Source organism: Dermacentor variabilis, chromosome 2 (genome assembly GCF_050947875.1).
Source record: "Dermacentor variabilis isolate Ectoservices chromosome 2, ASM5094787v1, whole genome shotgun sequence".
Taxonomy (NCBI): Eukaryota; Metazoa; Arthropoda; class Arachnida; order Ixodida; family Ixodidae; genus Dermacentor; species Dermacentor variabilis.
The window spans coordinates 232,796,353-232,820,794 of record NC_134569.1 but is presented as its reverse complement, the minus strand read 5'-3'; positions in this window follow the sequence as shown (position 1 = coordinate 232,820,794).

The window sequence follows — 24,442 nt, the reverse complement described above, 5'->3', positions numbered from 1 at the left end:
CTGACGGCGCCTGGAGTACTAGTGCCTTCCGATAAGCGTTGTCAGTGGTTAGTGGTTAGCAGCAAAACGCCTGAATCTATCAACACCAGCAAGAACCGATATTAAGGCACTTGAATTAAAGGCTACTGCATTTGAGCTGGGCTGAGGGAACATGCAAAAAAGCATGGGACAGAAAAGATGGAAAGAGTTCACGATATTCACTGGCTCCATGGGTGCCCCAAAAGGTACTTGAAGCGGCACTAACAGACGCCACGTGGCACACGTAGGGGCATGCGCATCCCTTCGTCTGGGTTGCGGCATCAGCGTGTCAGTCGACTGTGTGCGGGAAACTAGTGCAACATCAGCAACGGTGTGGCCCGTGGTTCAGTGGGCGAAATTGTGATTTTCCGTTCATCCACCCAGGACCCAGTCCACCTCCTTCCTGCGCGCCTGGGCTAGGAGGAAGAGCGCTAACGACTCAAACAAAAAGAAATACCGGAACTGAATGCGAAGGTGCCACACATGCCCCCCTCCGTCTTTTATTATGTGGTATTTTGGAAAGGTTGTGGCCTTTGATTGCCTCGGGCTACTCTCTTTAATATGGGGATTAAAAAGAATAAATCATAAAAAATAGTGATGTCATAATAACATAAATTCCAGTCACCATAAGGACACTAATTCTACAGTCTAACAGAAAGTCAACTCCAAATCATAAGCACAGAAAGCCCAGTCAAATAAGTACACTAATGCCACACTAAACGTGAAAGTCAATTCAGAAACACAGCAACACAAATTCCAGTAACATATTTCTACTAAAGTAAGCACAATGTCCATCATGTATTTAGACTAAAGTCGGAGCACATAAAAAAGCATGGATAAGATTCAAATGAAGGTGCATTCTTCCACGTGAGTTCTCCCATGGGCTCCGTTAGTCGATAAAGTGTACCCGGCGCTGGACTATAACAGGAAAGGGGAGCCTCTGCTTGTAGCGGATCTTGAAATGTGTTTGGCTGATGTCATTCAGCTGCATATTCAGCTGTGTACACTGTACCCTCGGCCCGGCTGTTTCTCGACTACAAATTCCCAGCGGCGACGCTTCGACAGTGGGGCGTGGAACCAGCAACATGACGGTGGCCGTTATTAAACTGGTTCTGCTCATGCAGGTTGGTCCCCTTCATCGTTCGCTTAAGATCTATTGTCTTGTCTTGCCTGTTCTACCCCAAGCATCTTTCGCTATGTGATCTCGCCAGCGCCTAAATTTTGTATTGTTTAATAATGTTTGTGTGAGGCGTCACTTTTGGCTTTTGCAAAATACTGCATTTTATTTCATGTTGCTATTACTGGGTGGTGTGGACCTTGAATTGAAATTACGCCCTGGTTCTGACAATTTCAAAGAATTCCTCAGATTTCAAGCTGCGATATTGGCGAAGTTGACATGATTTGAAGGAGAACAAACTCAGCTCACTTTCAAGGTAACTTATCTGTAAGCCCGGCTTTCGTCACTTGAATGCAAGTTTGAAAACGTTGATACAATGCGCACTTTCCTGAATACCGTTGAAGTTCAGCAATGTCAGGACCATAGCGGTTTGTCAAGTCTAGTAAAGAAGATTGATGATCTAGAAAAAAGAGACAGACAAAACAATCTTGTTTTTTTACCGCTTGACTAACCCGGATAGTGGCGGGACGGCAGTGAAATCAGAGGAATTCCCTGCCAATCGGCTCAACGAATTGCTTAGTTTGTCTTCTGTGGGCATGGCAAGCACCTATTGTATAGGCACGTTCTGCTCCGAAAAGAAACGCCCTGTGCTTGTTCAGTTCTCTTCATTCAGGGAACGGCAATCAGTTCTTAGAAGGGCGCACATGCTGAAAAGGACAAGATTCGGCATATTTTCTGCGGAGGAAACACAAAATGGTTGTTGGCATACGCTAAGCAAAATGCTAAAAAGCGCACAAAGGCTAAACTGAAGTATGGGACAGAGCATATGGGGGGGAGGAGGCTACAGTGGGGTACTGCAACTAAAACCTCAATCAGATATGATCGCGCGATGCACCTGATGTTAAACGGCTGATTAGTGTTTTGCTGGTAAACATCCAGAGCATAAAAAATGAAATTGATAACTTCCCTTTTCTCCTTTCATTGCTTCAGTCAAGTATCGTATTGGGCTCGGAATCATGGCTTGACCCAGAAATTTCGAACGCCGAAGTGATTCCTCAAGGGTATCAGTGCTTTTGACGCGATCGAAATGCTCAGGAATGTCATTTGCTTATACTTATTCATTCCAATATACCATGTATGCCATTAATATTTCCTGATACCGAGTGTTATTCCGTTTTTTGTAGATTCCGTTTGGAGAATCGAAAGGGGCTTGTAATCTGTTCGTTCTATCGCCTGCCTGGTGCGGCCTCTCAACCCTGCATGCATTTGTACGATTACCTTGAAATCCTAACGAGTGTTGGCGTTACTCTCGGGGGTGATTTTAATCTGCTTGAGATGGACTGGTCATTAAACGACCCTCGAGGTTGAGCCAGTGGGCGCATGGTACTCTTCATTTTCAGCCATTTTAGACAACCTCACGGTTGAACAGCATGTCCGCGATGCTTCGCGCGGGGACGGTAAAGGACATATTCTCGACTTGTTGCTATGCAATACACCGAATCTTGTGTCAAATGTGCATGCTTTGCCAGGAATTAGTAATAATAAAATTTTGGTAGTTGTTGTTCTCCTTGATAATGTGGTTCTCCCAAGAAAACAGCCAAGATCGATTTATATTTATACTAAAGCGAACTACGATGCAATTATTTTGGCATTAGGAGCCTACTTCTCAACATTTGATACGCTTGCTGAAGAAATCAGCATTGAAGAATCTTGGAACTTACTAAAAGAAAAGCTATACCACCTACGCGAAGTGTTTGTGTCATGTCGGGCGATGTCAAGTTATCGCGCCCGGGATAAACCATGGTTGAAGGCTGTGTTACGTTCACTGGTTCGCCTCCAGAAAGGGGTATATACTAAGTACAAGAGAAATAAATTGCTCGCTTATTTTGATCTGCTCAGTGAAATAAAAAGTAAGTTTAAACAAATGAAGAATTTGGAAGAGGGCTCACTTTTCCAACCTTGGGCAAAAGTTGGCACCGGACCCGAAGGAGTTCTGGAAGTACGACCGCCGAAATGACAGAAATGATAGCACCATTCCTGCCTTTCTGCCACCATTACTGCCAGTACAATGGAACCATGATTAACAAAGATGAATCCAAAGTAGACTGTTTTGCCTCTTAACTTTCCGTCTGCGTTTGCTCCCTACAAATACTCAAGATATTGAAGTTTTGCATCTGACTTAAGTAGATCCCATGCCCGCGGTGTCCTTTTCGATAACAGGTGTTCATCGATTGCTAAAGGTTATAAAATAGAGCAAAGTCAGTAGTCCTGATGGTATCCCGGCTGCAATTCTCAAGCATTATTCAGGGGTGTTAAGTTTGCATCTTTCTCGGTTACTTCAATATTCTTTAAACCATGCTGGTTTACCCCTTGAGTGGCAGTTGGCACATGTAGTACCTGTTCATAAGAGTGGGTCACGCGACAACGTTCAGAAATACAGAGCGGTGGCATTAACAACTATCTCGTGAAAAATAATTAATCATGTAATTTATTTTTCTATAATGTCGCGTCTTGAAAAGCATAATTTTCTAAACGACAGAGAGCACAGATTTCGTCGCAGATTTTCATGTGCTACACAGCTGGTAGTATTCTCACATTATTTGGCTCTGGCTAGTGACAGGCGGCTAGTTGTTGACCGTTTTCTTGGATTCTTGCAAAGCGTTTGATGTTATTGCGCATGGCTTACTGATATCAAAACTTAGAGCTTATAATCTGTATGAAAATGTTCTCAAGTGGATTGCTGAATAGCTCTCTTTCCGGCAGCAGTCTGTTTTCCTTAACGGTTTTTCTTCGGCAAACGCTCAAGTCACTTCCGGGGTACGCCAGGGACCAGTACTGGAACCGCTCTTATTCCCACTGTTCATTAATGACATTACGGATAACATCACGTCATCGTTTCGAATGTTTGCAGATTCATTAGCGATCACAGGGACTACGTAGCGTTGCAGAATGACTTGGACATAGTGGCAACATGGTGTGCACTTTGGAAAGAGCCGCTATATGGGCGCAAATGTATGCGCGTCACATTTACAAGGAAGCGCTCCTACCGAGAGCATAAATATCTAATCCATGAGGCTAGTTTAATTACTGCAAAGGAATTCAAATATTTAGGTGTCGTTTTTGTCACCTTGGAATAGCAATTGACTAGGCACATAAATTATTTAACGACTAAAGCGACGTCAGTGCTTGTTTTTTTCAGGCGGAACTTCAGTTCCCTTCCCAAAGGTCTGACGGAACAATTGTATTTCACATATGTACAATCAATGCTCGAATACACATGTGTATGTTTGGACTCTTACACCTCAGAATTAATTAACGAACTTGAAAAAAAATGCAAAACAGGGAACTATGACATAAAATTCAGCATGACAGAGGCTAAACATGCTTTTCAAATGTAGGATCTAAAGACTCGCAGGAGAAACCTGCGTTTAAAATTATTTTATAGCACATATCATTCCCAAATCTTCATTAGTCGAGAGAAATACATGAGATCACCTTTATATGTATCCCTACGAAAGGATCACCACTTGAAAGTGAAGAAGCTCGCTTTTAAATGTGCCGTTTCGCGGAATTATTTTTGGTCCAGAGAACACGCGCCTCAAATATTCTTCCGCCTGATGTGTTAAATACATCTGCTGATGCTTTTTACCACTCTTTCAGTGTACAAATAGCTTTATACACACTATTGTATACTGAATGCAGTTCGCCCTGCTGTAATGCCTTATTGGTGATGCAGCTCCTGAATCAATAAAATAATCCAGGCCTTGAATTGGCCAAAGTTGAGTAAACAAGGAAGAAAATGAAACTATAGAATGCGGTTGTCAATATTCAACACCTAATAGTTTCCGAGATTGTTGCTCACTTCTAGAAATTTTTGAAGAACTACTAGCTTTCATCTTTGCAACGAGTAGGTTGGTCAAGTAGCTAAAATCTTCCTTAGGCTCAAGGAACTGTGATCTAATTCCAATAAATCACGTGCTAAGCGTTGTCTGCGAGTGCCGTGTCTCGGACATTCAACCAGAAGATGCTGTGCATCCTCATCCGCGAGGCAAGAAGTGCTTTCCAGACTGTCAGCTCTTGAAAACTTATCTACAAAGTGTTTTGTGCATACGGTACCGAGCCGCAGACGGGGATTGAGTGCTTCAAGGGCTTTGGGTGCATCTGAAGTGAACGGAATTATAAATGGAAGCAATGAGTCAATGTAAAATAAATTTGAAGGTTTCCAGTTTTGATGAAACCATGTCGCTTTGCAAGCAAGCTTGTCCAACTGCCTAGTCTGCTGTAACATTCTCAGGGATATTGCAGTGGCCAGGGATTCATTGGAAGAATATTGTGCGATTCCTTTCACTTGCTTTTGTGGGTTTCTTTAGTGTCTCGTATACTGAGGCCCATTTCACTTTGAATTCAAGATAAAGCTGCCTCCGAGTCACAAAAGATGACTCATTTTCCCCCCTTTCTGCATTGAATTTATCTATTGTAACAAAGGAAATTATGCAAACAAGCTCTGCTATTGATGAAGATGTCGTGTGAGATAGGTTAACCTCCTGTATTTGGTTCCATTCTGGAATGACAAAGGCAGCTCTAGGAAAATTTGTTTGGTAAGAACCATCTGTATACGCTTGAATACAGCCAGGATAGCGAAAGTATATCTTTTATTAAGCTAGTTGTTGTGCTGCAAGCATAAATATATCCAGTTTCGGAATAATTCATTCAACCAAAAGTTCGATTTTCGGAGCGACGAGTCCCCAAAATTCGTGTTGTGTAGTAGAATATTGTGCACCTAAATCACTGAATTGATGTTCACCCTGTCTCTCAATACGTGCAATCGCTAGTGGGTGCCGTTGCTGCTGCAGGGAAAACCGGAAGTTCTGTCGACAGGCTGCAACCGTCCTCATAATAGGAAATGAATGATGGCGGGCCTACCCAATTACTAACGAACTTGAGGTTGCCTGAGAATGCCTAAGCATACTCTAAAGCTCCTAGCTATCATTGTTGAAATCTCTGTTCAGTTGAACGGAAGATTCCATGCTGAACAGGTGAAGAAAGCGCTAACTTTTGCTCTACAATTCCACTATGTATTTTTAGTAGGGATGAAGCCGAACGTCCCCATGTCGTGCCTGCTGCGCGGTGAATAACATTGATTACTAAGTTTATTTGTTCTTCGAGGGCTTTAATCTGACAATTTCATGAACGTTTTCTGTCTAGTATAATCCCGAAATATTTGTGTTGTTTCATTCTGTCGAAGGTTGTCGCGCAACGCACAGCTGAAAAGCCTTTAGTATCCTCTGGTGAAAGGCAACACAGTCGTCTTACTATAAAACGGTTACATTCTTATTTCCTTTAAGAATTTTCCACAAAGTTTCGGTCTTCCTGCAAAGTTCATTTAGCAAGGCTGGTAGGTGAACCAGAGGCCCACAGATAACCATCATCCATATATATAGAGTAGTGCAGTGCAGGTGGAAATCTCCGCCGTAAATCGTCCATCGCACAGTTAAAGAGAAACGGACTTAAGACACTGCCTTATGGGCCTCATTGCTTTATTGCTTCATTTGTGAATTTATTAGACAATACAATGCAATTACAAAGAATATGTAATACAGAAGGAGGTCCCAAAGTAAAAACTGTCAGGGGGACCTCCTGTTACAACATGTACAAAATATGTAATATAGGATTAGCAACGAGGGTAAGAACAGCGTGAGAATACAATCAACATATTAGAAGTAATTAATGAAACATCGGGTAGTTGAAGATTACACAAAAATGAGCAAGAATATTTCCATCTTGAAATACACATGAAGGTACTATCATTACAGTAATGAATAGAAGTATAATGATTATGAACAAAAGTGCGCAATCCAACAGTGCAACAAAATTAATTGACAAACGGCTGATAATCTATGAACATAAATCGAGAAAAGCAATGAAACGTGGCTACACCGTAAGAAATGTATACACACATGCATACATAGATACACACCTATATATAGACACACATATAAACGTATGTACACTTGTCAAATAATCAGGTAAGGTATGTTGTTAGTAAGAACTGTTTTAGAAGCCGCCGGAAACAGTGTAATGAAGAGCATGATTTAATATTTGATGGCAGTGAATTCCAAAATGAAATTGAGGAAAAGAAGGCTGTTATTTTACCGTAGTTAGTGTTGACTTTAGGAAGCAAGAGATTATTATTTTCAGAAAACCGCGTGTTATTTGTATTGAAAAGTTGCGTTGGGGGAAGTAACTCAGTTGGAATGTCACTGTTTTTACTTCTATACAATATCAGAACTAGTTTCAGCTGAAATGTGCAAATTAAGGGTAGAATATCAAGAGTGCGAAAAATGAGCGCTGCTGATGCGATGTATGAACTGTGGGTAATTATTCGGACCGCCCGGTTCTCAAGGTGAATGAGGGTTGTCAGATGTGCAGGATATGTGTTGCCCCATGATGAAATGCAGTAAGTAAGGTGACTGTTAATGAAAGCGTAGTAAAGTGATTTTAGTATATATTGCTGAAAACAGTTTCCTGTTCGAATGAGCACGCGGATGCCGAAAGCAGTCTTCTTAGTGACAGAATTTACGCGAATGTTATACTTAAGTTGGGGGTCTAATGTAACACCAAGGAAAGTAATAAAATTAGATGGCGTAATGACGTAGTTATCAATGTATAGTTCAGGGGTTCTTGTGGGCGTTTGTTGGGACGAGTGAAATAACATAAATTTTGTTTTTACAGGGTTTACGTTTAGCAAGTTATTTTTACACCAATACACAAGATTCGTGACATCGGCGTTTAACTTTCTAAGTAGACTGTTAATGTCTAGTGAATATCGTTGCATCGTCAGCATAGAGGATGCACTCAGAACTGTTAAGCGATGATGGTAAGTCATTAATGTAAATGAGGAATAACAGAGGACCCAAAATTGATCCTTGTGGAACGCCCTGGTTCGTTGTTATTGGAGTGGATAAAACGCTTCCATATCTAACAACCTGGGTTCTGTTAGTAAGGTAGCTTTGCAAAAGAGCTAAAGCAGGTCCACAAATTCCAAATGAATCAAGTTTAACGTACAATATGGGGTGGTTAATAGTCTCAAAAGCTTTAGTTAAATCAACAAATGCTGCTCCCGCCCATAGCCCATTGTCGATAAACTGCTTTAGGCTGTCAGTTAGTTTTATCAGCGCTAATTCGGTTGATAAGTTAGCACGAAAACCAAACTGCTTAGAAGTCAAAAGGTTAAATTTTGTGAGGTAGTTCGTTAGGCCATTAACAAGGAGCTTCTGAATTACTTTACTAAAAAATGGCAGTATCGTTATAGGGCGATAATTAGAAAATATATTTCGATCACCTTTTTTAAATACTGGAGTTACTTTTCCTTGTTTGAGACACGTTGGAAAAACGCCGGTACGAAATGCAGTGTTAATAGTATCAGAGAGGACAAAAGATAACTCACGAGCAACAAGTTTGATTTTAGATGGATGAATTGAATCTAGGCCACAGCCTGTGGTCTTGAGCCCTATTATACTGCGATGGACTTCATTTGTCGAAGTGAGTTTTAAGAAAAAGGAGTGAGGCACGCGGGGCAACTTGGACAAGTTAGGGACACCGCCTGCAGAGCTCTTGAAGAATGATTCATCAAATGAATTGGCGACATCGATAGGATCAATTAGAGTGCTGGTGCCCTCCGTAAACTCTGTCACAGGTGTGTCTTGCTGATTAAGATTTAAAAATTCTTTAATTACATTCCAATTCTTTCTCCAGTCATTCCCATTTTCGAGCACTTTATTTTCATGGTAGGTTCTTTTAGCCTGTTTAAGTAAGATGGTGAGAGTTTGTGAATATAATTTGAATCGAGCCTTCAGGGCGAGGTTAAATGGTTGGAGTTTTAATTTCTTGAAGAGGTTATCTTTTTTATTTATAGAGCGCAGTAGTCCTCTAGTGATCCACGGGTGCCTGGGGGTGGAGTACCAATGTGATATGGAGGATACAGACGTACAAGTATTTATAATATCTGTTAGTTTCTCATTTAAAGTGCTGAATGCTTTGTTAACACAAGATTCCTCCGATAATAGGCCCCAGTCAGAGCCGGACACCAAATCCACAAATTTTCCTAAATCGAAAGAGCTCTTAATAACCATTTTATTTTTATAAGTAGTTCGAGTATTTAGTAAGAGAAAAATTGGATAATGGTCTGTCAGATTAAAATTCACCACACCAGCTTTTTGATTAGTCATGATATTACTGAGTATATGGTCAATAAGCGTATTTTGACCGGAAGAAGCACATCGTGTTGGAGCATCTAGCAAAGATACCAGACCATTGATTGAGATTACGAGGGGAACTTTTTACTTCGCTTTTTAGAATATTTATCTGCAATTCAAGAAGTTGGATATCCACCGTGGCGCCCTTCCAAGGACTTCCAGTTCTAGCAGGCCAATCAATTTGTCATAACAGCTGACTGTGTCGAAGGCTCGCTTAACGCCTGGAGTAACCGCTGTTATGGCATTTCCCCTCGCTCGTTTGTGTTCAACGTATGTAACGATATCTAAAAATTGCATCGATGGTGCATTGCCACTTTCGAAATCTTGTGATGTGATCGGCAACCGCTACTGTTAGCTCATACCACCATTGCGGCCTAGTGTAAAAAAAATTCTCCATGACCTTGCGTGAACAGCTCGTCAGACTCAAAGGAGAAAAAGACTCGAGAGGAAAAGATGTTTTGCCAGGTTTCAGTATCGCGGTCCCACGTGCTGTTTTCCAAAAGTCCGGGGCAGGCTCCTTTATGTAAATGCAATTGAGTAATCCCGAAAGTGGCAGTTGACCATTAGGTCCCACGTATTACAACATACGGTATGTAATGAGATGTGGACACCTAAACGCACTTGACGCGACGGTAAGAGTCGGCACGTGCGCTCACGTGCATCCCTTCGTCGAGGTTACGGCATCAGCGTGTCAGTAGACTTTGTCAGGGGAACTCGTGCAACATCAGCAACGGTGCGGCCCATGGTGCAGTGATCGAAGTCGTGCTTTTCCGCTGAACCCCGTTGGACCAAGTCCATGCCAATCCTGTGTGCCTGGGCCCAGAGAAGGAGCGCTAACGACTCAAACAATAAGAAGAACTACTGCTGAATGCGAAGGTTCCACACAATTCCCATCCTTTGTACAAAGGTCTTCCTAGGGGTGCGCTGGTCTCGGTGCGCAAGCCAGACTAGTGGCAGCAATGAGCGAGGACTTCCTGGCTGTAGCTGCTGTACAATGTAGATTTATAAATATTTATTAGATTTATATTTGTTCCACCTATAGCGTCTGAAAAGTTCATCTAAAGAAACATCCGCATAGGCGATTCACTCATAATAGCACTTGTGAATGGAGCGTAACTCTATAATGTACAATAGCTACTCAAAAACAATTGCTGTGCCACAAATAGAAACATTTATGAGATGCCAGGTTTATATGTACAGCTACAACTTGGGTAAAAGAAAATTACACATTTCTGCCTAAATTAGGATTCTCTATTTGGGTGGCATATGCTACCTTTTAACGCGATATCATTATGACGGCAATTTACCCATTTTGCATGTACCACGTTGCTCATCCTAAATCAGGAGTGGATCACGAAGGAACTGCACATATCCAGCTTTCCTGGACACGTACCAACTAGCGCCTCAAGCGGCCCCGGAACGAAGCTAGGGCGTTTTCAGTGGAGCACGTGGGTTTTTCGCGAATACCAAAAGCTGCAGGTCAATTATTGAAAAAGGCAGGTGACGGACGTGTTCTGGAAGACAATGTACACGAGCCAAATGCAGTGATCACGCTAAGGCACGTAACAATTTTGTTCCCACAGCGGTTAAAGGTTTAGCAATGGAAGCCTATGAAAACGACGAAAATTTTTATGTTCAAGGCAAGAACGGCGCTTGTGATAAAACTACGGCCTCTATCGTAATGCCCAGTGCTGAGTCTGTAGTCCAGATACTCGGCTTTCGATTGATGCCTATCTCGACTCTCCACACATGGCGTAACACTGTTCCCAAAAGCGTTTTTCGTAACACTTTCGTGAAAATTCACGTGGTATCTATAAAAACAAGAGCGTACCGCTTAGCGAAGCCTCGGAAGCCGTGGCCGAGTGGTAGAATCGCGCGCACCTTTAGTCTCGCGTCACAGTGGCCCCGGTTCGGATCGCGCTTCGCACTTCTTTTTCAAGCTGCATAGGACCTAGTTTTGTAGTCTCACACTAGATATCAGAAACACATAACCCAAGATCTGCTTTCGGTTCTGGTTCTTCAGTGGCGCAGTTTTTTTCTAAAGCCGCATAGGACTTAGTTTTATAGTCTCCCACCAGATGGCACAAACACAAAACTCAAAGTTTGCTTTCGGTTGTGGTTTTCCAGTGGTGCTCTTCAAATATGTCTTCTATTTTTCCTTGGTAAAACGTAGCAGTGTCGTGTTCATTTGTTAAGTGATCGCTTTTATGAAAATTTTATTCATTGGACATCATCAATAGAAGCTTGCGCATGACTTTGTGTTATGCGAAAAAAAACTTTCGTGCTTTGTAGCTTGGAACCTGGGAGAACAAAATGGCTATTCTTATTGCGTTCTTCTGGAAGATCTGCTTTCTTCGACTTTCGTCTGTCCTTAATGGCACACACTCCGAGCGAATCAAGTCCACCTGGGCCACAATGCCACCCGGTGGGTACTGCCATTCCTATGCAACCTTCGTGCGGAACAAAGGGTCTGCTAGGCTGAGTCGCTGCCCGAGCGGTATTTCTAAAGAGTCATCCAAATAAGAAATGCACCATCCAGGAGAAGATGTGCAGCGTCCGGTATAATAGCTACTGGTAATGTGTTCCCTACATGCAAATTGTGTGAATCCGTAGGTGTGGCCGTAAAAAAACCATTTGAATAAATGTCCCGTGCTTTATCTGCCCCGGTCGCTATACAGAGAAGTTAGCTTGGCTAGCCGTCAGCATTTAGGAACAATATATGGCGTCCGTCGTTTGGTGCATTTGCTTTTAATGCGCAACATTCTTTGGCGAGTAGCCTAGCGATTTGGTAGCAAAATCGTGTAAAATCGTGTCTGTAACGCCAAAAAACTTGGCGCATTTCTCATATGAATACATAGGTCTTCATAAAAAGGGTGGGGTGGTCAACTTGAAATTGGAAGTGGCATCAGCATAAATTTGGTCGTGATAGAGGGATGGGGCAAGCTGAATTTGGTAGTGATATGGGAGTGACGTAACCTAAATTTGGGGTGCAATGGCAATGAGCCAAGCTAAAATTGAGGCTGATATGGGGGTGGCCCAACCTACATTTGAGGTGATCTAGCGGTGGGTAAGCCTAAGTTTGGTAGAATATGGGTGGTGGGCCTGCCTGGATTTTGGGATGATATTGGGGTGGGAGAACCTAAATTTGGGGGTGATATGGGGGTGGGCCCCCCTAACCATAGGGGTAATATGGGGCTAGGCCAAGCTGAATCGGGGGTGATATGGGGGTGGGCTAACCTAAATTTGAGAATGATTTGCGGTGAGCCATCCTAAATTTGAGGTTATAGAGGCATGAGCCAGGCTAAGTTAGGGGCCGATATGGGGGTGGGCCAACCAGGATTTGGAGATGATATGGGGTGGGCCAACCTAAATTTGGGGGTGACATGGGGACCGGCTAACCTAATCGTTGGGGCGATGTGCGGCTGGGCCAAGCTGAACTGGGGGTTGATATCTGGGTGGACTAACCTTAATTGGGGGGTGATTTCCGGTGGTCCATCCTATATTTGAGGCGATCGAAGGGTTGGCCAGCGTTTGTTTGGGGCTGATATGGGGGTGGGACAACTTAGATTTGCAGGTGGTATTCAAGTGGACCAATCTAAATTTGGTGGGTCGTGAAGGTGGGCCAATCTGTATTTGGGGGTGCTAGGAGGTTGGCCCTACCTAAATGTGGGGGCAATTTCGGGGTCGGCCAATCTGAATTTGGGGGCGATAAGGGGATGGGCCAACCTAAATTGTGGGGTGCATCGACTCGAAATTCGGGGTGACTTATTGAAATTCGTCGGTGGACCAACTTCAAAATTATGGGTGGCCCAAGTGAAATTTGGGATTGGGCCAACTTGAAGTTTAAGGGTGGGCGAAATGAAAATGGGGAGTGGCCGACTTCAAATTTGAGGGTGGGCTAATTTAAATTTGAGGGTGTGCCAACTTGAAACCCCAGTGGTGTTTCTGCATCCTTTTCATCATCGCAAAGTACGTATATTAATAATTGTTAGCCAATACCCCTCAGGTGAGCTACCACTCGAGCCTTCCCAGCCCATTGGGTTAATAATGTCACAGGAGTGTCCACATCATGACGCCTGCCACGTTCAATGTGGAGATCCACAAGAACTTATTGCAGATCAAGCTGAACATTTCACACCAATGTAATCGCTAACACTACTCGCTGGTGCTAGACGAAACACAAGCTTACAACGATCATAATTCAACTTTAAATCGCACGCTAGTCGACACGCTCATTGCACAATTTCGCCAATCATCTGTATAGGAACCTTGCTGGACGTTTTACTGTTATGCTGCGTCGTTTTTCACGAAGGCCTTTTCCCGCAAAGAGAATACATTCTTGAGATTGACGAGGCAAGATAGTACATAACTCATACGAAGCAAATGTATAAACGATTATAGGGATTTTTCCTAAAAATATATAAGTAAATAAGATGTGAGAAGGTATTCTTTCGACCGGGCATGACAACGATTTCTTCCCGCGTGTTAGTGAGCTTTGACCGAAAACTTAATCATTTCGCTCAAAGGTGTTGCCCCAATACTACCTGGGCTAAATGTACAAAAGTGCGGCGCGTGGTCACAGCTTCAAAGCCACTGTATTTTGTGTACTGTTGTTGATATTGTAACAATGTGGAGTGTTCCTCTTCATAAGAGCACAGAAAGAAAGATATGACAGTTGGTAGCTAAGCGCAAAGTACATTGAAAGATCTGAAAATAGCGATTTATTTTTTAATTTGCGGGTTGGTCTTCACGGCTGGTAGATCGCTGTGCGATCACTTCAACGAATTTTGTTTGTGTGCAACTGCAGCAAAAACGTCGATACTACCGTTTCATTGCCAGAACCTTTATGGCCTCCAAACTACACAAGAAGGACACCAGATAATTGGCACACGCACTTTTATAAACTGTTATGGTTTCGCTAATTTCAGTGTAGCGAGGTGTCTGTGAATGGAGAACTTTCTTAGTGTCAGTCCAGTGTTAGCAGTGAGAAGCAATTCTGTCGACCATACCCATGAGGGCATACTAGCCAATGTAAGGCTTTACTGTAGGACAAGTGAAGTGCTAAAAACTTGGCGTGCCTTGCCCTTTCCACAGCTCGTTCATCAACGTTCAACGATCAACGTTGTGTCCGTCAGGCCTCCTCCTCCTCATATTTAGCTTTACCATCGCGAGAGAAGACAGAAAGGAAGCGTTCTTCACAAATGAGCGCCAGCGGGATTCCATCGCTCGTAACTGCTGCAATTTGCATTCAGTGGCTGGGCATGCTAACCACTTTGTTAGTTTCACAATCGCTACAGTGCGCAGAAAAAAAGGAGAGCTTTGGTCGCTATCACTACCACGAACCCATGTCAATGCAGATAACCCCTGTCAATAAGTACGTGCAGGGGCTGGGCATGCTAACTTCTGCGCTGCCACCTGCCGCCGCCACCTTAGATTTTCCACGCATACCTGCTTCTTGTTTTCATCGCAGACGCATGCAGGACAACCGCGGGTAAGAAAAAAATCTCAGTGCCGTTGCACTCTGTGAAGAAGGATGACCAGCAAAGCTTTGTATGTGGGCCTCTTAATGGCGAACTGCACCTCCGCCGCGGGTCGGCTCGCCATTGCACTACCTTCGGTATCGGCCCACGTATGGGGAGTGCTTAACGCCTGCTTCACCGCCGCCGCGGGTCGGGTCGATTTTGCACTAGCTTCGCGATCTGCCCACGTATGGGGAGTGCTTAACGCTTGCTTCACCGCCGCCGCGGGTCGGGTCGGGTCGGTATTTCACTATCTTCCAGATCGGCCCACGTATGGGGACCGTTTAACGCCTGCTTCACCACCGCCGCGGGTCGGGTCGGGTCGGGTCGGGTCGGTATTTCACTATCTTCCGGATCGTCCCACGTATGGGGAGCACTTAATGCCTGCTTCACCGCCGCCGCGGGACGGGTCGGGTCGGTATTTCACTATATTTCGGATCGGCCCACGTATGGGGACCGTTTAACGCCTGCTTCACCCCCGCCGCAGTTCATGTCGGGTCGGTATTTCACTATCTTCCGGATCGGCTCACGTATGGGGAGCGCTTAACGCCTGCTTCACCACCACCGCGGGTCGGGTCGGGTCGGTATTTCACTATCTTCCGGATCGCCCCACGTATGGGGAGCGCTTAACGCCTGCTTAACCGCCGCCGCGGGACGGGTCGGGTCGGTATTTCACTATCTTCTGGATCGGCCCACGTACGGGGAGCGCTTAACGCCTGCTTAACCGCCACCGCGGGACGCGTCGGGTCGGTATTTCACTATGTTCTGGATCGGCCCACGTATGGGGACCGTTTAACGCCTGCTTCACCACCGCCGCGGGTCATGTCGGGTCGGTATTTCACTATCTTCCGGATCGGCTCACGTATAGGGAGCGCTTAACGCCTGCTTCACCACCACTGCGGGTCGGGTCGGTTCGGTATTTCACTATCTTCCGGATCATCCCCCGTATGGGGAGCGCTTAACGCCTGCTTAACCGCCGCCGCGGGACGGGTCGGGTCGGTATTTCACTATAATCTGGATCGGCCCACGTACGGGGAGAGCTTAAGTGCCCGCTTCACCGCCGCCTCGGGACGTGTCGGGTCGGTATTTCACTATCTTCCGAATCGGCACACGTACGGGGAGAGCTTAACGCCTGCTTCACCGCCGCCATGGGTCGGGTTGGTATTTCACTATCTTCCGGATCGGTCCACGTATGGAGAGTGCTTAACGCCTGCTTCACCTCCGGCTCGGGTCGGGTCGGTTTTGCACTACCTTCGGGATCGGTCCACGTATGGGGAGCGCTTAACGCCTGCTTCACCGCCGCCGCGGGACGGGTCGGGTCGGTATTTCACTATCTTCCGCATCGGCCCACGTATGGGGACCGTTTAGCGCCTGCTTCACCCACGCCGCGGGTCATGTCGGGTCGGTATTTGACTATCTTCCGGATCGGCTCGCGTATGGGGAGCGCTTAACGCCTGCTTAACCGCCGCCGCGGGACGGCTCGGGTCAGTATTTCACCATCTTCTGGATCGGCCGACGCATGGGGAGAGCTTAACGCCTGCCTCACCGCCGCCATGGGTCGGGTTGGTATTTCACTATCTTCCGGATCAGTCCACGTATGGAGAGTGCTTAACGCCTGCTTCACCTCCGGCGCGGGTCGGGTCGGTTTTGCACTATCTTCGGGATCGGTCCACGTACGGGGAGTGCTTAACGCCTGCTTTACCGCCGCCGCGAGTCAGTCTGGCATTGCACCATCTTCGGGATTTTGTTCTACACGCGGACACGATAGTGGAAAAAGTAGCCCTTAAGGGGAAGCTTTAGCTCGGGCGATTTTACCTAAATATGTGTAAAAGGAGAATTCGTTTTTCTCGGCAATCAGTACACCAGATTTGACAAGGTTTGTTGCACTTTAAAGAAAAAACGTAAAATCTAATGCCTGTTGGTTTCAAATTCTTGATTTAGGTCATCATTTGTTTATTGAAAATTGGCAAAAATCGCAAATTTTTGGAAAACGAAACTATCAAGTTTACAACTCTGTCCTTCTGCAATAAAAACTGATATCACAGTTCTGTGCACTGCATCTTAGAGCACATCTAAAGCGAACAAAATGATGATATTACATATGACTCTCAAAAGAAAATTAGTAATATGGAAATTCAGCTTTTGCAGAAACCTTGTACACAACGTAACGAGTTCACGTAAGATATAAATCGATATACAGAATTTGTCCGCTTTGAATGATCTAATGGATGCCTATTACAGAACGGTGATATCTATTCTTGATGCGTATCTATTAATTTGTAAATTTCGCGCTTCTATCTTTTTCGCACTTTCCGAATCTCTAAAATTTTTCTAACAACATTTACACTAAAATTTTTCTAACAACATTTAGGCCCTAAATAGAAAGTCCGCTTCCAAAAGTCACTACAATTTACCTTTCTCTGTAGAATCGAGCAAATTTCAGTAAAATCGGTCCAGAGTTTATCTGAGAAAAGCGTTTCAGCGTTTTACATCTACTTGAATAGGCCGCCTCGGAGTTGCGCCCGAGCTAACGCGCCCTCTTAACGGCTTCGCTATAAAAAGAAAGAGAAGAAAAAAAACGCCTCAGCCGTTAATATCGCCGTCCCAGATTTCGTCACAATGACACAATCACCATCGGCGTGGTTCCGTGAGCAGCTGCCGAACTGTTCACTTTCGTTATCTTCCTTTCCTTGGCGGCAGCGCATTGTCTTGATGCCAGCGACGCGCTATAGGGGCACTATCATTGCGTCATGCATCGCTTCTGCGACCAAGCAAGCTTTCGGCGGCACACGTTCGCTGCCCTATTGACAGTAAGAAATTAAACTGCTTGCCTTCGAAACAACAGCGTGAACAAAAATTGAAAGCGGGATGGCCACAAGGAGCATGCTCACGGGGCCATAGTATTGACGACAGCATCACAAAAATCTAGGTACAGTCAGGTTAACTTTACAGGTTTGCAAAGGGTGACCGACGGGCTAGTTGCGTCTTTAAACTACCGTAATATGGAATACGAGGCACTTCACTTAAATTATTGCAGAACTACCTTTCCTGTCGTTCCCAGTATGTTGTTATTAATAATGCCTCGTTTAATTCTGAGCCGGTAAAACTTGGGGTTCCCCAGGATCCTAGGACCTACTCTGTTTCTTTTATACATCAATGACATGGTGTCTATCCCACAAACCCCTTCTATTATCCTTTACGCTGACGACAAAACTGTATTTTTTTCTGGTGACAATTAAGTTCCTTAATTCCGCGTGTAAACTTACGGCTTAAGAATCTATCTGATTGGCTTGTTACAAATGAACTCTCATTAAATGTTGACAAAACTAAGTACATTGTTTTTACCCCTGTTAACGGACCTGTTTATATTAAAGATGATGGGGAATTAGAGTCGCGAGCGCTAAAAAAGGTAACACAAAATAAATTTTTAGGTGTTCAGTTCCACGGAAAACTTCGTTGGTCTTGCAATGTCCACTATATTAGGCGCAGCATTGGCCACTGTATAGTTATGCTTAATAAGTTTCGCTTATAATTTCGCTTAGTGGACCTTGCTTATTATACGACGTCAACTCTATTTTAATACTGTTCATTCGCGACTGCATTACTGCCTAATTGTTTGGGACACCACTACTAGGTCTAACATGGAAAGCCTCCATCGACTACAGAAAAAAGTGTGCGCTTTATTGAAAATCTACCAAAACGTGAATCAACATCTGCATATTTTTCGCAGAATCACATCCTGGACAATGAATCACTAAATAAACTGCGATTATCAGCTTGCATATTCAGATTTTAAAACTGATCCACAACTCTCGTCTTTGAGGTATACCAAACATGAATCCCATTATGTGTGTACGAGAACCAACTTCATCAAGTTTAAATGTAGCACGAACTACGGGAGGCAACTGTTAACTTGACAAATTCCTCATCTGTTAAATCTTTATCATGCTCTGATTGACATCATGGAAAACTGTTCCTCTTTGCCTGCTTTCCGAAACCAGGCAAAGAGATTCGTCTTAAATCGTTTATCAAGTAGTTAGAATTTTTTTTCCTTCGTTTTTTTTTTTGGTCAGGTGAACATATTTGTCATGTGAATAATTTTTTATTGTCGTATAGGAGATCTTGTTGGGATTCCTTGCTTTGTTTTGTTTTTTGGTCAAGTGAACTTGTTTGTAGTTATTGTACATTCTTAATTAGATTGATTTGAATGTAAAGTGTATGTATATTGCTCTATGTGAATTGTTGTAGTCTTCCTGTAAAAAAAAAATTCTTTGTACTTCGTAACTCACCATGTCGAAACTGTGCCTGTGTGAATTCAGGGTGTCTAGGGCCTAGTCATGTGACCACGTGTGTCACCTTTAGCCCTCTTCACTCGGACAATTGTATATAGTCTAAATTTCAATAAAGCCGAAGTTAAAGTCACTATAACAGAAAGAACAGCGCTGTTTGGCAGCGGTGCGCAAGCAGCGTACAGGTTCGCTCACCCACCCGTTCTTACGCAGATTCTGCACGTTTCGCCAAGGAGCAAGGAGCCGACGGACGACTGACTGCCCTGTCTACGTCAAGGAACAGCGTAGATTTCATTTCGTTCTGCACACTGTCAAGATCGCTGATTCAACGGCCGGCTTCCCCAGCTACCTGGCGCATCGCCGCTCGGCCCACCAATCAGCGTGGGAGGCTCGTACGAGCTGCCTTTATAACGGACGGCATTGCGGGCGGCAGCTCAGTTTGGCAGCGTTGCGCAAGCAGCGTACAGGTTCGCTCACCCACCCGTTCTTACGCAGATTCTGCACGTTTCGCCAAGGAGCAAGGAGCCGAGGGACGACTGACTGCCCTGTCTACGTCAAGGAACAGCGTAGATTTCATTTCGTTCTGCACACTGTCAAGATCGCTGATTCAACGGCCGGCTTCCCCAGCTACCTGGCGCATCGCCGCTCGGCCCACCAATCAGCGTGGGAGGCTCGTACCGGCTGTCTTTATAACGGACAGCATTGCGGGCGGCAGCTCAGTTTGGCAGCGTTGCGCAAGCAGCGTACAGGTTCGCTCACCCACCTGTTTTTACACAGATACTGCACGTTTCGCCAAGGAGCAAGGAGCCGACGGACGACTGACTGCCCTGTCTACGTCAAGGAACAGCGTAGATTTCATTTCGTTCTGCACACTGTCAAGATAGCTGATTCAACGGCCCGGCTTCCCCAGCTACCTGGCGCATCATCGCACGGCCACTAATCAGCGTGGGAGGCTCGTGCCGGCTGTCTTTATAACGGACAGCATTGCGGGCGGCAGGTCAGTTTGGCAGCGGTGAGCAAGCAGCGTACAGGTTCGCTCACCCACCCATTTTTACGCAGGTGAGACTTGGGCGTTGTTGAATAGTTTTGCTACAGCTGCGCACTGCTGCCAAACTTTGACTAACTTTGACTGTATCTTTGCATGTAACGTCTAAGAATGGCTGGCAATGCTAAGGAAATTACGAAGGCTCTTGATGTCTTCAAACGGGAAATGAGATTAGAGATGCGTAGTGTGAAGGACAGTGTTGAATTCTGTAGTGACACGTGTGACGAAACAAAGTGCAATATGTTCAATGAAACCCTGCAAAATGAAAACAAGCGCTTCACGCGGAGAGTTGAAAAGCTGGAGCAGTATACCAGGTTAAATAACTTGGAAATAAAAGGCATCAAGTCAAGCGGGAACCCTGTTGACATAGTCAAGAAAATCGGCGACGTTCTTACAGAACCAGTTGCTAGCCATGACATTGACACGTGTCACCGGATCCCAACGCGAAAGCCAAGCGAGACCAATATCTTGGTTCACTTTGTTGGGAGAGATAAGCGTCATGCGTTTCTTGCTAAGGCCAGGAAGCAAAAGGTTACAAATGACCAGCTCGGCTTATCTGAGACCGACAGCGTTTATGTAAACCAGAATCTTACGCAGACTAACAAACAGCTGCTTGGTGCTGCTATTGCCCGCAAGAAAGAAGTGGCATGGAAGTTTGTGTGGACGAGCGGGGGCAAGGTTTTCGCGCGGAAGAATGGACACATGGATGCTTTCAGGATTCAGGATCTGGGTGATCTGGTGAAGATGACCAGATTATAACATTGCTTTTGCAACGTGCTGATCATGCCTGACTTGCCACGATGCTTCTTCCACCTACCTGTACTAGATACAATACTGATCATTTTAATTCTAGCTTTAGTAGTATGAGGAAAAACTATTTTTCGGCTTTACTTTTAAATATCCGCAGCATGAAAAACAAGCGCGATGATCTTGATTTATTTCTAGGATCGCTGTCAGTGAAGTTTGATGTTATGGTTTTTCCTGAAACATGGTTCGGCACTGATGGTGACGAGTGTTGTTTCAATGTGTATACTTACAGTGGTTTAACAAGGCCCCATGAAAGAGGCGGTGGCCTTGCTGTATATGGTAAAAATTGTCATTCGCACTCTGTGGTTAGCGATGTTACAGTCCCAAATATCAACGTTGAGTGCTTAGCTATATCGTTCCTGAATATAATCATTGTTGCTATGTATAGACCCCCTCAGGATAACAAATCAAAATTTTTTTCAGTTCTTGGAAAGCCTTTTCACTTTTGTTGACTCTACTGAACTGCCTTTCATTTTAATGGGTGATTTAAACATTGACCTATTATCAGATGATTCCCATTCAGGGGAGTTGCAGAGGCTGATTTCTTCTTAGGCATGTACGCACTATCACTTTGCCTGCTAGAATAACTTGCAACACGGCTACGTTATTAGACATCTGTATATCAAATGTTCAGCCTCCACACACTGAATCTGGTCTAATATCTTTAGATATTAGTGCCCATTTGCCCATATTTTGTTTCATACCTCTCAGATTAAACCGACTAACAAATGTTGTTACTCATATGACCAGAGATATTAATGATTTTGCTCTAAACAAGTTTCGTAAACTTATCGAAGGTACTAACTGGGGATCTATGTACGAGATATCTGAAGTTAATACAGCATATTCTGAGTTTATTGATATTTTCTTAACCCAATATAACATAGCTTTCCCACAAATAGAGAGAAAAGTTAATGTTAAGAATTTTAAGAAGCCTTGGATTAACAAATCACTTTACGCAAGGATAAGAAAGAAAAATAAAATGTATCATGAGTTCCTGCATAGCAGAGATCTAGCTCTGCTCTAATTTAAACAATTTACAAATAAACTTAGACTTAAAAAATGCTAAATCTAATTACATAAGCCATTTTTCTCGTATTCAAAATGATAGTCGTAAGGTTTGGCAAGAGGTTCATAACTTAAAGAATAAAACAAAATGCACACAACTTAGTGAAATAATTACAACTAATGGTAAATTAACGGGCCGTGATCTATCAAACGCCCTGAATGACTACTTCATTAATGTCGGTTCACCAAATCTTTCTGCGCATACTCCGGTTGATATTTTTATGGGCCTCACCACTCCATTACTGAATTCTATAGCCCTCGCACCAGCAACATCTCAAGAAGTAGCTACAATAATATTATCTTTAAAGAATGACGTATCCGCTGGATATGACGATATAAAAGTAATTACCCTGAAGTATGTGTGCAACGTTATCTGCGATGTCGTGTCACACATTACAAACCTTATGTCGTCAACAGGTGTTTCGCCGGACAAATTAAAATTGGCCCGAGTGGTTCCAATATATAAAGGTGGTGACATAAACTGTCCAATTACCGACCTATTTCGGTACTACCTGTTCTATCAAAAATTTTTGAATGGGTTAATAATTCAAGGATGGCCAATAAATACAATGTCATTGCTGATTCACACTATGGTTTTATAAAACATAGGTCCACGGAACAAGCGCTATTAGTTGGTAAAGACAAACTAATAGATAACATTGAAGGTAAAAAATATACACTTGGTCTATTTTTAGATTTTCGCAAGGCCTTTGATTGCGTACGTCATGATACTCTCCTTAAGAAGCTTTGTGGCTACGGGGTTCGCGGTATTGCGCTGAACCTGTTGAAAAGTTACCTGAGTAATAGGTCCCAATACGTACGAACAAATAACATCTCTTCCGATACACGGACAATAATGCATGGTGTCCCGCAAGGATCAATACTAGGGCCTTTATTATTCATTACATATATCAATGGCCTAGCCGATATATATAATTCTCCAGATCTGGTAATGTACGCTGACGACACAAATCTTTTCTTTTCCTCCCGCTCATTACACACCCTCCAAAGTATGATTAACACTTATTTACTGAAGCTTCGTGGTTGGTTACACGTAAATAAGCTTAGTTTACATATAAATAAAACAAAATATATTCTTTTCAAGCCGATCAACACCGTGGAACGTTATTCTATACAGATTTATTATGATAATACAAAAATCAGTCAGGTTTCTTCTCAAAAATTTCTCGGTGTGTGTTTTAATGAAAATCTCTCTTGGTCTGTTCATATCTCAAAACTTGCTTCTGAACTAAACAAAATTGTTGGTCTGCTCTTTAGGATTTCTAAACTCTTACCTGTTTGGTTAAAGGTGTCCATGTATTTACGCACTGTTTTTCTCAAAACTGTCATATTGTAATCATATTGTGATTACCATAAACTACTACTGCTACAAAAAGAGCCTTGCGTGCTATTGAGGGCTATTGCGGCGCACCACATAAATTACGTACACAACCCTTGTTTGTTGAATATAGCATACTGCAAGCTGAACAAGTGTATTATCTACGGCTGTGACAATACATTCATAGAAACAGCTTGTACTCTGTTGCTGACAGTACTATAAAATACAACCTTCGTGAGGTAAAACTGCGTGTACTGCGAACACGCATCAATTATGGTAAACAAAAGCTAAATATTTAAGTACCCCATGCCCTCAACAACTTTCCCTTTAGAGATGATTTCTTATCTAAAAATGTGTTCAAGAAAAAACATGAAACGACGTTTGATTGAAGGCGAAATTCAAATGTAAGAAAATGCATCTACCGTTTCTTTATACATACGTTTCTTTTTTTTTGTTGCGGACAAGCAACAATAGGTTGCTGCAGTTCCATGTTTTCGAGTCTTAATTCACCAGCCATGTACGCATTGTATTTGTACGTGTATAACTTTGTGTGCTTGCATATTACCTTGCACATGTATTTTTGCCGAATTAAGTTTGACTGTGCGCACCGTAGCGTTGTTTTGACATTTGTCGCGCGTCTATGTATATTTTTTTCTTTTTTTTTGCAATAATATTGTTACTGCCAACTTTGAGTGCCGGGGCCTCGGAAGGCCTCCCGCCTTTTGTCCCGGTCCCCTCTTTTCCTTGAAGAGAAGAATAAACTTCACTTCAAGTTGTTAGTGCACTTTGTCTGTGGATCCTCCTGCGTGTCCCTTCTTGAAGTGCTGTTGTTTCTGTGACTTGTTCTTTTTCTGCGTCAGTTACGCCTTCCGAGAGCGTTTACATAGAAAATTTTGGTTCGCATGGCTCTCATAAAAGCATGTTCAATCGAACTTTTTTCACTCGGCTGCATAATCTCGACGACGGGCTCCAAACCGCTCATTTT